This window comes from Aedes aegypti, chromosome 2 (assembly GCF_002204515.2).
Source record: "Aedes aegypti strain LVP_AGWG chromosome 2, AaegL5.0 Primary Assembly, whole genome shotgun sequence".
NCBI classification, from domain to species: Eukaryota; Metazoa; Arthropoda; class Insecta; order Diptera; family Culicidae; genus Aedes; species Aedes aegypti.
The window spans coordinates 58,152,141-58,168,440 of NC_035108.1; the positions used below are offsets into that span (position 1 = coordinate 58,152,141).

Here is a 16,300-nt window from a genome sequence, read left to right on the forward strand (position 1 = left end):
GTGGCGCTAACATCGACACTGACCACTATCTAGTGATGGTTAAACTGCACCCAAAACTCTCCGTCGTTAACAACGTACGGTACGGACGGCCGCCCCGGTATGACCTAGAGGGGCTTAAGCAACCGGCTGTCGTAACTGTATACGCGCAGCACCTCGAGGCTACATTGCCGGGAGCCGGTGAGCTGGATGAATCCCCTCTTGAGGACTGCTGGAGAACAGTGAAGGCAGCCATCAACAATGCAGCTGAGAGCCACGTCGGGTACTTGGGACGGAGTCGACGGAACGATTGATTCGACGAGGAATGTAGGCAGATTCTGGAAGAGAAGAACGCCGCGCGGGCGGTCATGCTGCAGCGAGGGACCGGGCAGTACGTGAAACGTTATAGACGGAAACGGCAAAAGCAGACCCGCATTTTTCGGGAGAAAAAGCGCCGCCTGGAGGAGACGGAGTGCGAGGAGATGGGACAGCTGTGCCGGTTTCAAGAAACACGTAAATTCTATCAGAAGCTCAACGCATCCCGCAACGGCTTCATGGCGCGAGCGGAGATGTGCAGGGATAAGAATGGGAGCATTTTGACGGACGAGCCTGAGGTGATCGAAAGGTGGAAGCTGCACTTCGACGAACACCTGAATGGCGCTGATAGCACAGGCAATGAAGGATGGGACAACGGAGGAAATGCCTCCGTCAGTACTGCGGGCGATGGAAACCAACCAACCCCCACTTTAACCCTTTGGGGCCGGCGCGGTCATATATGACCGCAGTACAAAAAAGGCTGTAAAAAAAAACCAATGAACAAATGTATATACTGTCTTCGGCAAAGTTGTCCCAAATATACTCTTTTATCAGATAAAAATATGAAGTATATGCCTTTATGACCTAATTGACAACCTAGAACATCCTGAACATCCTGAAGTTTGGAAAATTGAACTATAAGTACATACGAAGAATGAAATGCTGTTTGTGAACATAAATGATGTTCAGGCTAGATAATACAGAATTACTCATTTAACGAAAACACTATTTCACTTGCTTTGCTATGTCCTGGGATGTTCTAGGACGTCCAAACTGCCCTGAAGCACACTCTTTGAAATCTACAACTGTAACAGTAATTGTTTGGGTTAAAAACAATAACATTACAAATTTAAATAAAATCTACCAACCTCTGAGAATCTCAAGAGCTATTTCAAGGAACGTTTGGGATATTCCAGACCCTCCAAATTACCCTGGAGTTCAGAACTTCAGGTCTACACTTGTTCCAGTAGTTATTCTCGCTAAACTGAGTGAAGTTATATAATCTACAATGTTTACTGAACCTTGTCACGGATCAAAAGGCTACTTCAAGAAACGTTTGAGGTATTCCAGGCCCTCCAAATTACGCTGGAAATCTGAATTTCATGTCTACATTTATTCCAGTAGTATTTCTTGCTAAACTGAGTGAAGTTATATAATCTACCATGTTCACTGAACTTTCGCACGTATACATAGGATGTTTTAAAGAACGTTTGGAGTATTCCGGGCCCTCCAAATTACCCTGGAGTTCAGAACTTTAGGACTACACTTATTCCAGAAATTTATCTCGCTAAACTGAGTGAATTTATAAAATCTTTCCTGTTCACTAAACCTTCTCATGCATCAATAGGCTGTTTCAAGGAACGTTTGGGATATTATAGGTGCTCCAAATTACCCTGGAGTTCAGAACTTCAGGTCTACACTTATTCTAGTATTTTTTCTTGCTAAACTGAGTAAAGATATATAACTTACCAAGTTTACTGAACCTTGTCACGGATCAATAGGCTAATTCAAGGAACGTTTGGGGTATTCTAGGCCCTCCAAATTACCCTAGTGTTCGTAAATTCAGGTTTACATTTGTTTCAGTAATTTATATCACTAAACTGAGTGAAGTTATATAATCTAACATGCTCACTTAACCATCTCATGGATAAATTAGCTCTTTCAAGGAACGTTTGGGATATTCCAGGCCCTCCAAATTACCCTGGAGTTCAGAACTTCAGGTCTGCACTTGTTCAAGTAATTTATCTCGCTAAACTGAGTGAAGTTATAAAATCTAACATGTTCACTGAATTTTCTCAAGGATCAATTAGCTGTTTCAAGGAACGTTTGGGGTATTCCGAGCCACCCAGATTACCCCGGAGTTCAGAAATTCAGATCTACAATTGTTCTAGTAATTTTTCTTACTAAACGATGAAGTTATTTAATGTTCACTGAGCTTTCTCACGAATCAAAAAGATATTTCAAGGAACGTTTGGAGTATTCCAGGCCCTCCAAATTACCCTGGAGTTTAGAACTTTCCTTCTTCCCTTGTTCCAGTAATTTTTCTTTCTAAACTGAGTGAAGTTATATAATCTACTATGTTGACTGAACCTTCTCATGGATCAATATGCTGTTTTTAAGGAACGATTCAGGTATTGCAGATCCTTCAAAATTTCCCCAGGACTTCAGAACTTCAGGTCTACTATTTTTCCAGTAATATTTCCTTCTAAACTGAGTGAAGTTATATAATCTACCATGTTCACTGAACCTTCTCACAGACCAATTGGCTATTTCAAGGAACGTTGGTGATATTCCAGGCCCTCCAATTTACCCTGGAGTTCAGAACTTCAGGTCTACCCTTGTTCCAGTAACTTTTCTCGCTAAAATGATCAAAGTTTTCCCTTTGGGGCCGGCACGGTCATTTATGACCGCAGTCGGAAAATGGCTGCATAAAAAGAACCAATGAATAAAATTTACTGTCTTCGGAAAAGTCCTTGCAAATATATTTCCCTGTCAGGCTGCTTGGGCACGTCAGGAGTTAATCATCAATATTAACCTCCTTTTCCCGAGCAGCCTAGATAGCCGCGTAGTGTCGGTAGCGGTTGTTTCAACTGGCTAAGAATTAACACTACGGACTGCCTGTTCCGGTGGTAAAAGTCCACCTCACAGGTGACCCCTAATTTATGGTGTGATGCGTACCGTGCCTAAGAATGAATGGTTAGGGGGGTCTAAATAAAACCTAACCGCAAACGGAGCCTGTGGGGTACCAGGGCGCCCTCCACAGTATTGAGTCCTTCCTGTGCTACCCGGAGCAATGGTGCAGGTGACCTTGTGTTTCTCCGAGATAATCGGCTGCCCTTCTTCAGTCTCTATCTTGAGGCTTAATAAGGGTGGGATTATGAATATGTTGACATTTAATTTAAATTATCACCTATATGGATTCGCATTATGCGTTTTACACAGTGTATTCTGTGCTCTTTCGCCTTTGGCGACTTTAAATAGATACCGATCTGGTTTTTTCGTTGCTGGTCTTTTTCGTGCTGAGATTGCAAAAAGCTTAATCCTGCCTAGTTTGGGTAGTGGCTACGGTTAGGTTAGCTCAGATCAATCTTCAGCATAAAAGAACAGCAACGATCAATCTTTGCAGACTCATGCAAAATGGTGCAGCCCAAGTGGCGCTAGTTCAAGAACCCTACTTTCGTAGAGGGAACTTCTATCTAGGTAACCTTGTGGACCCAGTTTTTGCTACTTTTAGCAAGCTTGAAATGGCAAACTCGCGCTCCATGCCCCGCGCATGCGTGCTCGTAAATAAAGCAATCGTTGCTACACTCATTTCTGAGTTGACGACCAGAGATGTATGTGCTGTCACAATTGATGTTTCTGTTGGTGACCTCAACAGGAAATACGTCTATTGTTCGGTATATTTACCACATGATGAACCATCCCCAACGGATGACTTCAAACGAGTTGTCGTACACTGCGTAACAAAAGGCCTTCCGCTGATTGTGGGCAGTGATGCCAATGCTCATCACATCATCTGGGGCAGCTCGGATATCAATTTGAGAGGCTCCAGTCTGATGGAATACTTAAGTAGTACAGACCTTGGATTACTTAACATAGGCAATCGCCCAACCTTCATGGTTTCTAATAGAGAAGAAGTGTTAGACATAACGCTCTGCTCGAATAGAATCAGTCACGAGTTGACGAATTGGCATGTATCAGATGAGGAATCATTATCTGATCATCGCTACATCTTCTTTGAACATTCAAATGTAACTGCGCAGACTTTGTGTTTTAGGAATCCCCGGTCAACAAACTGGGAACTCTACGTTGAATTGGTTGCGACCAAATTTCAAGGATATTCTCCGTCCATTGAAAATCCAAGTGATTTGGATGATGCCGTTGATACTACAACATCCTACATTATGGAAGCTTTTGAAGAAGCATGTCCTCTGCGGTCTGTAAAGACTACAAGAGGGACCCCATGGTGGAATTCCGATCTGACTAGACTCAGGAAACAATGTAGAAGGAGTTGGAACAGACGCCGTTCAGCTGGATCAGAGTCGTTCAAGTCAGCTCGCAAGGCTTACAAGAAGGCTCTTCGTTCTGCTGAACGATCCGGCTGGAAAAACCTTTGTACAAATGTTTCCAGTTTGAGTAAAGTCAGTCGGTTGAACAAAATTCTTGCAAAATTTAAGGATTTCCAAGTGAACGAAATTCGCTTACCTTACCCGCTTCTTCCGATGAAGAAGTTTTAGAATGTTTTTTTCAATACACACTTCCCCGGATGTGTGGACATAGCATCTACGGATGAACCAAATGTCTTTTCATGTAGTTACGAGTCTCTGGCCTCGGCTCGCAGTATCGTAACTACTGAATCGATTCAATGGGCACTTAATAGTTTTGCTCCTTTCAAATCTCCAGGAGCGGATGGGATTTATCCTGTTCTGCTCCAAAAGGTATTTGAGTCTATCAAACATGTTTTGAAAAAGCTACTTGTAAGCAGTTTTGCTACCGGGTACATTCCCAAATCCTGGCGTGATATTACTGTAAAGTTTATCCCAAAAGGAGGACGTGCGTCGTATGAGGAAGCGAAGAGTTTTAGACCAATCAGTCTGACCTCTTTTCTTCTGAAATGTCTGGAACGCATTATCGATCATCACATCCGTGATGTTTATTTGGCAAACATGCCTCTTCATGTGAATCAACATGCTTACCAATCTGGAAAGTCCACTGTGACTCTTTTACACAAAGTTGTATACGATATCGAGAAAGCATTCGCTCAGAAGCAATCGTGCTTGGGTGTTTTCTTGGATATTGAGGGTGCCTTTGATAACGTGTCTTTCGATGCCATATTGGAAGCCGCACGAAACCATGGGCTACCTACAATGATTACCAATTGGATTCATCAAATGCTCAAAAACCGACATCTCTTCTCGACATTGCGTCAAGCAGCGATTCGAAAATTGAGTGTTTGCGGATGCCCCCAAGGGGGAGTCTTGTCACCACTTTTGTGGAATCTCGTAGCAGATACGCTATTGAGGCAACTCAATAATTGCGGTTTTCCAACTTATGGATTTGCCGACGACTATCTAGCTCTGATAGTTGGTATGTGCATAAGCACCCTATTCGACCTGATGCAAAGTGCTCTTCAGGTAGTCGAGAGTTGGTGTCGCCAATATGGCCTTTCGGTTAACCCGAATAAAACATCTATTGTTCTTTTTACGGAAAGACGAAACCGCGATGGAATTCGACCTTTACGTCTTTTTGGCACTGAGATTAATGTGACTGATCAAGTAAAGTATGTCGGAGTCATTCTAGATTCCAAACTTTTATGGACAGCTCACATTGATTTCAGAGTCAAAAAAGCTTGTATGGCCTTCGGTCAATGCCGGCGAACCTTTGGTAAAACTTGGGGCCTCAAACCCAAATATATCAAATGGATTTACACAACAGTTGTTCGACCAATATTGGCATATGGATGTCTTGTGTGGTGGCAAAAGGGCGAAGTGAGAACAATCCAATCAAAATTGGGCCATCTCCAAAGGATGTGCTTGATGGCGATGTCTGGTGCGTTCTCTACAACTCCCACAGCAGCGCTCGAGGCCCTTTTCGACGTTGCGCCACTACACATATATCTTAAACAAGAAGCACTTTCTTGCTCTTACCGTTTATGGGTACTGGATCTACTGGAGAAAAATCCAGTAAATCGTAGATCTACACACACTTCGTTGTTTCCACTTTTGGTGAATTGGGACAAAATTGTCCTTGCTCCAAGTGATCTCACAATTGCTTGTAACTTTCCTTACAGGACATTTACCACACAATTCCCTTCACGGGAAGAGTGGACATCTGGCTATTTGGAAAGAAGTATATCAAACAATATAGTATGTTACACTGATGGCTCCCTTCTTGAAGGTAGAGCTGGTGCAGGAGTATATTCTCGTGAGCTAAGGCTGAATCAGTTTTACTCACTTGGTAGAAACTGCACCGTTTTTCAGGCGGAAATATTTGCTCTTATGTGTGGAGTGCAATCAGCACTTAAACATAGCATAATGGGTAAAGTCATATACTTCTGTTCAGATAGTCAGGTTGCTATAAAAGTTCTTGCTTCGGCCAACTCAAGGTTATCGCATGTCGAACTCAAATTGAGAAACTGAATTCAGCCAACTCTGAAAACCTTGTATGGGTACCTGGCCATTCTTCCATCGCTGGAAATGAATTGGCTGATGAGCTAGCTCGCGATGGAGCATCGCATGACTTCATTGGCCCTGAGCCGGCTATTCCAATTTCGAAGTGCTGGGTGAAGCTTCAGATAAACTCTTGGGCGGCAACTCAGCACAAGCAATATTGGAATAGTTTGGAGTCGTGTCGTCAAACAAAATTGTATATTACTGAGCCATCTCCAAAGGTGGCGAAGTATTTAACAAATCTGTCAAAGCAGAATTGCAGTCTCTTGGTCAGAGCGTTGACAGGCCACTGCCGACTCAACTATCACATGGCAAATATTCAGCGTGCTGACTCATTTGTGTGTGATAGTTGTGACTCCGATTATGGAACTTCGTATCACCTGATATGTAACTGTCCAGTTTTTGCGCAAATGCGATTCCAATTACTTGGTAAACACTTATTAAGTGAAACTGAATACAGAAGCCTGAATCTTCAGGACATCCTGTTATTCTTAACCCGCTGTGGTAATGAGCTATAGGCTCTCTTTACGCTCATGCGTTTTGCAGTGCCCTTTTTAGGGCGCTGTTCGAACCCATTGTGGTATGGAGCTACATGCTCTCATTTCGCTTATGCGATCTTCCCTCTTCAAGGGACCCCACTCCTATTTCCTCCCATCTTTCCCTTCCCTTTCCTCTCCCATCGGGTAGATGATGAAATAGGCTCAAATATGGCGATGGCACAAATCTCCCAACTGGTGGGGAACGTGCCTTTGGAGCCGGCCTTCTGATACCTGATACCTGATACCCTGGAGTTCAGAACTTCAGGTCTACCCTTGTTCCAGTAACTTTTCTCGCTAAAATGATCAAAGTTTTCCCTTTGGGGCCGGCACGGTCATTTATGACCGCAGTCGGAAAATGGCTGCATAAAAAGAACCAATGAATAAAATTTACTGTCTTCGGAAAAGTCCTTGCAAATATATTTCCCTGTCAGGGAAAAATTTTAGGTGTATGCCTTTATGTCCTACTTGGCAACCTAGAACATCCTGAACATGCAGAAGTCTGACAAATAGAATAATTAGTATAAAAGTAGCTTAAAATGCCTTTTGTAAATACAATTGATGTTCGTACTTGGTAATACATACCTATTATGTCAAGAAAAACGCTGCTTCACATGCCTTTTCATGTCCTGGGATATTCTACGACGTTCAGACTATCCCGAAGCTCAATTCTCGAAATTTACAGCAGTAGTTGCTTGCGCTAGAAATAATCAGCGATGCCAGATTTCTTTGGAAATCATTCCGTAGACGAAAAGTGATAAGCGGGGGGAGAGATCCCCGGCATTGCAATTCCGTAGATTTCCGTTGGAAAAATCCGTAAATTACCGTAGAATAATGAGAATTTCCGTAGCTTTCTGTAGAAAATATACATTTTTCGTAGAATTATCTAACGGATCCGTAGAAAGTGCTCAATTCCGTAGATCTACGGAAATTTCCGTAGATCTGGCAACGCTGCAAATAATAATATTTTCAACTCAAACGGAATCTATTGACCTCTGTGAATCTCAAAAGCTTTTCCAAACTATCCTGGAGCTCAGAACTTCAAATCTGCCCTTGTGGCAGTGTTTTTTTTTTCTCTAAATAGAGTTCAGTTATATAATCTATCAGGTTATATAGGGCCCTCATAGCCGAAGCTGTAAAGACGCGGGTATTCATCATGACCATGCTGAGGGTTCCGGGTTCGATTCCCGGTCGGTACAGGATCTTTTCGTAATGAGTTTTCATCCGATTGCCATCAAAACTTCAGGGTTTGAGAAATAACTATTAAACTTTCTTTTTGCCATTTTACTCGTATTTAATTTACAGTCCATACGTAAATGCCCGCACCTTGGCCTCAACCCCGGCCATGAGATTCTGCACAACCTGTGAATCAACCGTTTTTTGCATATAAACCCATACTTTCATGGACAACGAAACATATGTGAAGGCCGACTTCAAACAGATCCCCGGCAACCTGTTTTTCACGGCCAAGGATAAGTTCAGCGTTCCGGAGCATGTCCGCACTCAGAAGAGGTCCAAATTTGCGAAGAAATTCCTGGCAAGCCATCTGCACGTGCGGGAAGCGGAGTGCACCTTTCGTGACCTAGGACACGATGAACGGACAAGTGAGCATGAAAGAGTGCCTCCAGAAGCGGCTGCTCCCTCTCCTGAAGGCCCACAACGTCCCAACAATCTTCTGGCCGGATTTGGCCACTACTCCAAGGACGTGCTGAAGTGGTATGCGGATAATAAGGTCAATTTCATGCCGAAAATGTTCAACCCTTCCAACACTCCGGAGCTCCGCTCCATCGAGAAGTACTGGGCGATTATGAAGCAGCACCTTCTTACACACTTAAATTATTTTGCCGACCTCAGCAAACGGATTGTCGAGAATCCAACAGCTGAGATTTCGGTAAAAAAAATTGCCGAATCTCGGTAAAGTTTTTATCGAAATATCGTTAAAATTTTACCGAATCTCGGCAAACCAAATTTTTAACCGAGATTTCGGCAAACGTTACCGAGATTCGGTAATGGTTTACCGAAATCTCGGTAAAAGTTTAGCCGAGATTCAGCAAATATTTTACCGAGATTCGGCTGTTGGATTTGCGGCAATCCGTTTTACCGAAGTCGATTTCGGAAATTAAGTTTGTAAACGACCTAAGGTAGGGAAGACAGTCGAGGAACTGAAGAAAGTATGGGTTCACATGCAAAAAACGGTTGATTCACAGGTTGTGCAGAATCTCATGGCCGGGGTTAAGGCCAAGGTGCGGGCATTTCAGTATGGACTGCCATCTGTTGCAAGAACCGCGCGAAGCACTGTCTGCCATGATGGATTTTTAGTTGACGTTTGCCTAACACGCACACTACTACACGAATTGCCTGTAAGTTTTGTTCGCATCATTCAGCAACGTGTACACTATCAAAAGTCAAAGCGGTCGAACACTAGCGCCTCTGGTGGAACGATCGCATCGGTCAAATGAAATTCAAATTCATCGTTAAACGCATGTACCATGAGCTTCTCAAGAGTGTTACGTCTGTTTGTCTGTGACAGTACAGTAGTGACGCCTCTACACGGATAGTCGTGTTGCACGATTGCAAAAAAGAAGTAGAGCTCGAGATTTGTATGACGATTACCGGATCTTTTCGTAAAGGAAAGAGTCTTGACTTCCTTGGGCACAGAGTATGGGCGCATGCCTGCCACACGATATATCCATGCAAAAAGGTCATTAGCTGAGAAAGATCTCAGGTAATAAATGTGGAAGTGCTAAACTAATACTAAGCTAAGAAGCCAGCTTCCTCCCAGTGGGAACGATATGCCAAGAAAAAAGAAGAAGATTCGTCGACAAACACATACATTCAAAACGTGTTTCTACTCGTTTACGCATTTAGACTCTACTGACATTTTCACAAATTGTTCTCAAACAAAAGGTGAAAAGCAGGGGGTTGAAAATAGTATATTTTTACGTGACATAATTTATGGATGCTTCCCAATAGATGTCGCTAATTATGACTGGAAACTTTGTCGAATACACCATGTTTCGGAAGTGCTTCGTCTCGTGATTATTAATTTATTACCACTAAATCCTGACTCTCATCGCGTTGTAGATCTTTTGTACTGAACATCCCGACAAGTTAGATAATCTAGAACATTCGAAATGATCTGATAATATTTGCTGAACACTCAGAAGGTTCAAAATATACGGTAGATTACAGTTCATCACCTTGTATGATGAACAAGGTTGTTATTACAAGCATAGACTTCAAGTTATGAACTCAAGAGCAGTTTGGAAGACCTAGCACCTCCCAAAAAAATATTTATCATCATTTCTTGTTATGTTTAGCATTTTGAGCACCAAAACTATTGAAAGGCGTTCAAAAAACTGTATAATAGTTCTTGGAAAAAATCAGGCCCCAAAGGGTTAAGGGAGGTTAACCAGCAGCTTCATTTTTTTGGTTTGGTAACGATAGACGGGGATACGTTTGAGGTAGTCGACGAGTTCGTATACCTTGGATCCTTGCCAACGGCTGACAATAACGTTAGCCGTGAAATACGGAGGCGCATCATCAGTGGAAGTCGGGCCTACTATGGCCTCCACAAGAAGCTGCGTTCAAAAAAGATTCGCATCCGCACCAAATGTACCATGTACAAAACGCTCATAAGGGCGGTAGTCCTCTACGGGCATGAAACGTGGAAGATGCTCGAGGAGGACTTGCAAGCACTTGGAGTCTTCGAACGTCGGGTGCATAGGACGATCTTTGGCGGTGTGCAGGAAAACGGTGTGTGGCGGCGAGGAATGAACCAATTCTACGGCGAACCCAGTATCCAGAAGGTGGCCAAAGCTAGAATGATACGATGGGCAGGGCATGTTGCAAGAATGCCGGACAGCAACCCTGCAAAGATGGTGTTCGCATCGGATCCGGCTGGTACAAGAAGGCGTGGAGCACAGCGAGCTGGATGGGCGGATCAAGTGCGCATAGATTTGGCGAGCGTGGGGTAGAACCGAGGATGGAGAGATGCGGCCACGAACCGAGTACCATTTCTCCAGCAATGAATTAATCTGCGAAGTTGTAGGTTATCCGAATCGTCTGACGCAGGCGATGTCGCTTGTTCGAATGTCAAATTTGACGCCAGATAACTACCGCCACAAAGAAGTAAAGTAGCGTTTTAAACTCATTAGCGAAATTCATTACTGAAACATAGGGCGATGTTCGAACATTTGTCGCCTAATCAGTTGTCCACTATCACCGTGTTGGACAACATTAAATGTAGTCTGTTTAGTGCTGCTACTACTGATAAAGTATCGGTTCTCTGGTTCATATACGATAGACACACAGGGTCAGACCCTGACATCATTCGCTTTCATTGAATTGATTGGGGAACAGGTTCAGTCCGATATGGTTGAATTTGAATCGATTCGATCGATCCAATATTTTAGTTACTTTCTTCTTTAGTTACTTTTGCCTTACGTCCTCACTGGGACAGAGCCTGTTTCGCAGCTTAGTGTTCAATGAGCACTTCCACAGTTATTAACTGAGAGCTTTATTTGCCAAACTTGCTATACAGCAAGGATTCGCTGGTTGGAACACGACTGCCTTCCATCTAACGAATCCGACCCGTTAGTTGGAACGACTGACAGCTGGTGAAAATGACTAACGCATTTGGAGCGCAAATGGTCACGAAACGCACATATACATACACGTTTGTTCTATACATGGAGACTTTAATAGGCCTTTAATAGGTTCACCTAGAGTGAATTTATGTCAAAGAAAAAGTAGATTTTGTATGAGAATTGACAGAAAAATGAATGACAAGTTCATCCACTTCTCCTGGCCTATGGACCAATCCACGAGTTCACTAATTTGACGTTTGAGCGGTGCCGAATTCACTCGTTGCCATGGTAACGTAAATAACACGGCACCGCTCAAACGTCAGAAAGTGAACACGTGCATTGGTCCATAGGCTAGGAGAAGTGGATGAACAAGCATGAATCTGTCATTCAAATACTTGTCAAATTTCATACAAAATCTACTTTTTCTCAGCGTTAAGTTCATCCCTCATTCATGCTAGGTGAACCACTTCCCTTAGCCTATGCGACGGTAGTCAGACGTGAAAGTCAGTTTGACATCTTCTTCTGACATTCGAGTGCTTTTTAGTTGGCATATTTTCCAACCAGCGAACATCCAACTTTACTTAGTTACTTTGTAACTGTTCGAACTTGTGACCAGAATCCCGAAATTAGAAAAAAAAAATTAAGACTTAATCGTATATCTTTCAAAAAATAATTGTTGCCTCGAATCAAGTATAATTTCTTCAAAAGCTTACTCCACACATCTTGTTTACTAATCTGACATCACGTAAACTAAACGAACGGAGGTCCAAGGGTCAATCTACTATCGGGAACCTCACACAAACATTACCGTCCAGTGTTCGGTCTGCAGTGCAGTCAGCAATCCGAGTTGCAACACCAGTTCCAATAAAAATGACACCCAAAGGCGGTTGCCGACGTAAACAAACCCTTTCCGTTCCCTGGCTGCTGATAAGGCTGCCTCTCGACGGAAACGACATAAACAGTACGCTCCGTCATCGTCTCTTTCGGACATAATTTTGGCGTTGTTGGTGGTCACAATGCACGTAGTCGTAAAACGTAAGCGCCTATTCTTACGTCGATGAAGACACCGGGCGAACGGATTTCATTCATCAATGAAATTCGACTTCGTTATCGCAGCGAATCGAAAGGGCGCCTGTTTGCTCAACCAATCGGGAGACGCACTATCAAAAAGTAAATTAAGTACGACCGCTTACGCGGAGGATTCATTCATAAATTAAGCGAGTGGTCGATTCGGTAGACAAACTTCGTGATTGTCGGGCTCCAAGACGATAAGGCCTGCTGGAGGGTCAAGTCAGTGCGTGCGTACATTCTTCTTCTTCTTGGCATTACATTGTCACTGGGAAGCCTGCTTCTCAGCTTAGTGTTCTTATGAGCACTTCCACAGTAATTAACTGAGAGCCTTCTTTGCCAAAGTTTCCATTTGCGCATTCGTATATCGTGTGGCAGATACGATGATACTTTATGCCCAGGGAAGTCAACGAAATTTCCATTACGAAAAGTTCCTGGACCGACCGGGAATCGAATCCAGACCTTCAGCTTGGCTTTGCTTTGTAGTCGCGGGCTCTAACCACTCGGCTAAGGAAGGTCAAAAACTACACCAGCCGAAACTATGAATTTGCGGAAACGACAAAAACGTGACAGATAAATTTTCAACACATCCGTTCACGCGCGCTGTCTACTGCGATCATTTTGTAATTTTACATCATATTCGATGTAAACCTAAATGTTCAGAAATTAACAATTCAGCGTCCACCCATTATATACAGTCAATATCATATAACTCGATATTTCGTATCTATATATCGAGTAAAAGTTGATTTCCATGGCTATCCTGATGGTCCCATGGCACAGTGCTTCCAAGGGCCTATATTCGTGATCGAAAATGTTTTGCACCAGAAAAGTTGGTTTTAGAGGTATGGTGTCTTCAGAGAAGTTGTTCGGGATGTTGAAGCCCTTCTTAAGAAAGAATTATTTTTGTGATGAATCCACCTAGCAGTGAGATAGATTTTCACTTTTTTGAAAAAGTGGAGATACAACAATGGTGTCTTCGGCAAAGTTGTAGATAATTTCACTACATGAAAATTTGCTGAAGACACTTTTGCTCTATCTATTGAATTTTAAGAGATATGGGTCATTTTTTGCGAACGACCCTTTAAAACTATTTTTTTCGTTATATTTCTTTCTGGGTATTTTTGAGATTTTTCACATGTTCTACAAAGTTGTTATAATTGATAAAATACGCATTTCTTCAGAAGACACAAAAAATGTATCTCTTATATTTTCGGAGTTATATGATATTTTATGTTGAAAAATCGGCTATTTCACCTTCCTCTAACATTTACAGGGGCAAATTGGGGCATCATTTTTAGCTTGCATATAAAAGAGTAACTTAATAGCTATCAAATCCATGGTAACTGACACGTGGCACTGCGTTCCTTGCCTACAAAATATGTTCTGTAAAATGTTGAAAAATTAAAATTATGCAACTTTTAATACCGTTTATTTTTTAAATACGCCATTTTTCAGGGCTGAGTGACAATTTTCAGGTCTTTTACGCAATGATATATTCGGTTTGGCTAATGGTGATATTGCCTAAGATAGGATATCTTGAAATCAAACGTCATACTTCTCATTTACAGTAAAAACTATATGTATGAATTCTTAAAGATAGCCTTTATTACGTAACATCAGCTCTATACTGAAGGTCGTATAAAGCACATAGAATAATGTTAGTAATTTATTTGCCTAAAACGGAAGTCATCCTATTTAAGCTTAAAATGATAATAATAATAGTAATAATAATAGTAATAATAATAATAATAACAATAATAAAGGAAAGAATGTTTTCTTTAGTTTTGGTATTTTGCTCTTTTGTATTCACAAGAGAACATAATCTTTATAAATCTATCCGTCTTTTGATATAAATAAAACTAAAGTGGCGTGACATACGAACAGAATGGCTTTCAAACGGACTATCATTTGTTACCATAAACAAGCTATAATTTCGCTGATATGTGTATTTTTAAGATTTTAGATACTACTTTTTGAGCATGTGAAGAAGAAAATTTAAAATAAGACCCTTTTTATATATTTCTGTGCGATAATACAGTCGACTATCCACATCTCAATATTTTTGCCTATGTAGATTATTTCTTTGATCCTCTCTCTCAACAATTTCTTTCTCCATAAAAAGACTATCTTTTAACTATTATTATTACAAAAGTGTTCATATGATGATATGTAGTCTTAGGCGAAATGATTATTTACATTATCCACTGTGCTTAAAGGGAAACATATCGGAATCTAGAGATGGTCATCCCAATGGCCGACTTATCTCTCTGTCCGCATTCTAAAAGCACTTAACTGAACAAATATTGAATTAACAAGCATTATATTCTTAATTTATGCTTTCTACTAATGCACAAAGCTAAAATAAAAATCATTGTTGTTCGATGCCTACTTCGCCAGATTTGTGTCTTAAAAGTTTTAGTACAATATTTACTTAATATAACTAACTTTTTCACGTTAACAACATCCAAAAATATTTAGTATTTGAGAGATCACGTTTTTACAGTCATAACCGAATGTATCATATCCTAGAAGACCTGATAATTTTCCACTCAGCCATGAAAAATGGGAACGGTTCATCTGGCTTAAAACCATTTAGCATATGGTCATTTGGCATAACCCCAATTGAAATAATGGCCATTTATCATAACGGTCATTTCGCATAATTAGAATAAAATTCTTTCTTTCAAAATATACCTGTTCTTTATAAATGTGTTTATGTTAAATGACCATTGTGCCAAATGACCGTTATGCCAAATGTCTTTTATAACAAACGGCTTGATGCCAGATGAACTTATGCCAAATGGCTTTATACCAAATAACCCAGGCCCATGAAAGATGGCGTATTTAAAAAATACACGGTATTAAAAGCAGCATACTTTTAATTTTTCAACATTTTACGGAACATATTTTGTAGTCAAGGAAAGCAGTGCCACGTGTCAGTTACCATGGATTTGATAGCTATTAAGTTACTCTTTTATATGCAAGCTAAAAATGTTGCCCCAATTTGCCCCTGTAAATGTTAGAGGAAGGTGAATTTTTCAACATAAAATATCATATAACTCCGAAAATATAAGAGATACATTTTTTGTGTCTTCTGAAGAAATGCATATTTTATCAATTAAAACAACTTTGTAGAACATGTGAAAAATCTCAAAAATACCCAGAAAGAGATATAACGAAAAAACTAGTTTTAAGGGGTCGTTCACAAAAAATGACCCATATCTCTTAAAATTCAATAGATAGAGCAAAAGTGTCTTCAGCAAATTTTCATGTAGTGAAATTATCTACAACTTTGCCGAAGACACCATTGCTGTATCTCCACTTTTTCAAAAAAGTGAAAATCTATCTCACTGCTAGGTGGATTCATCACAAAAATAATCCTTTCTTAAGAAGGGCTTCAACATCCCGAACAACTTCTCTGAAGACACCATACCTCTAAAACCAACTTTTCTGGTGCAAAACATTTTCGATCACGAATTTAGGCCCTTGGAAGCACTGTGCATGGGCCACAGTTGCTCTGATTTTGAATTCTTTATCTCGAAATTCCCCCTAACTCGATGGTCCCTCCAACATCGAGTTATAAAGAGTTGATCATAAAGAATTGATATGGGTCCGTTATTGAAATATTTCCTTCGGTAGATCA

At 41.2% G+C, this 16,300-nt stretch overlaps 1 protein-coding gene across 2 annotated transcripts in view; it reads right to left on the reverse strand.

The window, feature by feature from the left end:
• The window catches only part of LOC5579146 (transcriptional coactivator yorkie), a 171,081-nt gene that overhangs the window by 31,142 nt on the left and 123,639 nt on the right, over positions 1-16,300 (reverse strand). The gene's annotated exons all lie outside the window — the stretch shown is intronic.